Genomic DNA, 2,668 nt, shown 5'->3' on the forward strand with positions numbered 1-2,668 from the left:
AGTAGGTTAGGTGAAGCCTCATCATTCTTGCCTCCAAAGAACACTCCAGCTGCACCTTCTCCAAGACGTATCTATTAGTTTTCTTGGCTGTCCATGGGATATTCAGTGCTCTTCTCCAATACTACAGCTCAAAGGCATCAATTCTTTCCCTATCATCCTTATTCAATGTCCAGGTCTTGGATACACAGCTAGTAATTGGAAAGACCATGGCCTGAATCAGATGCAACTTAGTCCTCCAACTGACATCACTACTCCTCAATAATTTGGAAAGGTTACTAACTGCAGATTTACCCAGTGCAATGCATTTCCATATTTCCTGACTGCTTGTACCAAAGTGTTAATCGTGGATCCAAGCAAGATGAAGCTGTTGACAGTTTCAATCTCATCTCCATCATGATAGTACCTACTGATCCGGTGGTAAGAATCTTTGTTTTCCTGACATTAAGGTGCAATCTGTACTGATGGCTACATTCCTTGTTTTTCTGAAACAAGTGCTTCAAGTCCTCCTCACTTTCAGGAAGCAAGGTCGTTTCATCTGCATAATGCAGGTTATTGATGAGTCTTGTTCCAATCCTGTTGCCACAATTCTCCTCATAGACTCCAGCTTCTCAGATAATTTGCTCAGCATATAGATTGAACAGGTATGGAAACAGAATACATCCCTGACACTGTCCCTTTCCAATTCCAAACCACTCCCTTCCCAATTCCAAACCATGCAGTACTCCCCTGTTCTGTTCACACAACAGCCTCGTGTTCCAGGTATAGGTTCCTCATGAGCACAATCAAGTGCTCTGGGATTCTCATTCTTCTCCATTTCAGCCACAACTTATCATGATTCACACAGTCAAGTGTGGCATAGTCAATAAAGCACAGATTGACATTCTTCTGGTATTCCTTACTTTCATCTGGCATCAGCAATGAGATATATATATATATATATCCCTGATGCCACAGTCTCTTTTAAATCCCACTTGAACTTTTGGCAATTTTTAATAATTTTTAATAATTTTCAGCAATATTTTGCTAACTTGTCATATCAGTGATACTGTTTGATAATTTCCACACTAGTTGGATCACCCTTCTTGCATATAGGAACAAATGCAGACATCTTCCAATCTGTTGGCCAGACAGCTCTTCTCCAAATTTCCTGGCATAGACTAGTGAGTGCATCCAGGGCTGGATCTGTTAATTGAAACAGGTCAATTGGTATCTCATTGATCCCTGGTTCTTACCAACCTCATTTTTAAAAAATTAATTTTAATGAAAGTTAACAGAGACTTAGGGTTCATCCTCATTTTTAAGGACCATTTTGTCTACACTTCTTCAAAGACAAACTTATTTGTTCTTTTGGAAACCTATGGTATAGTCACTTCTCTTTGCTGGCATTACAATTAAAAAGGCAGAAATTCCCCTGCTCTTTTCATTATTCATTATCCAACTTCCACATGCATATAAGGTGGTGAAATATACCATGACTTGAGTCAGGAGTACCTTCGTCTTTAAAGTGACATCCTTCCTCTTTAGTGCTTTGAAGAGTTCTTTAGCAGTACATTTGCCATTTTCTTGTACTCTGAATTTCTTTTTTTGAATGGAAAGGCACTGAGGACATTTTTTGAGAGCAAGAGGTTGCTGGGAAATGTGTCTGGTGCTGACTCATGTTCCTGCTAGTGCTGTTACTGCCATTAGCTGATGGACCAAACTGCAATGACCACAGCGGCCATGAGCAGCAATAAAATGATCATTATCATCCCACATGACTTTGACATTCTGTCCACCAAGCTCACCCACTGAGTTTCAGTGTGAAGTTTCTCATCCATATTCTCCACCAGTGTGGCAAGGTCATCAATTATCTCATTTTGTTCATCCAATCCATTCCTAATCTCCTTTCCCATTTGTTTTTGGTGACTTATGATGGAGGAAAGGGCTTCAAGGCCTGCACCCTGTTCTTGGATAACTGTCTGCCACTGTTGCTGGATATGGTCAAAACCTAAGCCTCGTCTACTCTGGATCCTGAAGAAACCAAGGGTTGAGAGCTCCTCACTGAGGCCCTCCAGTCATCAGGCTGGACCTTATTACATTTGGTTCTGCACCTTTATTCTATTTTTTTTTTAAAAAAATTTAGATTCTATGCACACCCATGTTTATTGGGACTTTGTTCACAATAGCAAGGAGTTGGACACAACCTAAGTGCCCATCAACAAACGAATGGTTAAAGAAGCTGTGGTATATTTACACAATGGGATACTATGCTGCATTGAAAAACAAGGAACTCATGCAATATTATTCAAAATGGGTGACGCTGGAGGATATTATGCTGAGTGAATATCTCAGTCACAAAAGGACAAATACTGCATAGTGCCACTGTTGTAGAATGGGACTGATATCAGGGTTGGGGTAAAACAGAAAAACTGGATAAATTATGTATACTGTATTGAAACAGATGAGGGAGAGAACAATTTAAAAGCTATACATGATAGGGTATTATGGTTATCACAAGAGTCCAGAATGAAGGTTGCATAGTGGAGTGTACTCGGGGCGGCGGGGGGTGGGGTGGGGAGTGCGGGGATTGTATACCAAAGAAAGAATTTTTCTTTTACTTTTCAAAGAGAGGAGCGAACTAGGGGGGAGGGCTGGGCAGGGAGAAAAGTGTAACAATGAATGAATGGAA

The 2,668-nt window shown here is 40.6% G+C and overlaps 1 pseudogene; it reads right to left on the reverse strand.

Moving 5' to 3' along the window:
* Window positions 1-1,682: 1,682 nt before the first annotated feature.
* Window positions 1,683-2,668, reverse strand: part of LOC102851267 — a 1,499-nt pseudogene continuing 513 nt past the window's right edge.

The sequence above is a fragment of the Elephantulus edwardii genome, unplaced genomic scaffold (genome assembly GCF_000299155.1).
Source record: "Elephantulus edwardii isolate Elephantulus edwardi_28Jun2011 unplaced genomic scaffold, EleEdw1.0 scaffold00387, whole genome shotgun sequence".
Lineage (NCBI taxonomy): Eukaryota > Metazoa > Chordata > Mammalia > Macroscelidea > Macroscelididae > Elephantulus > Elephantulus edwardii.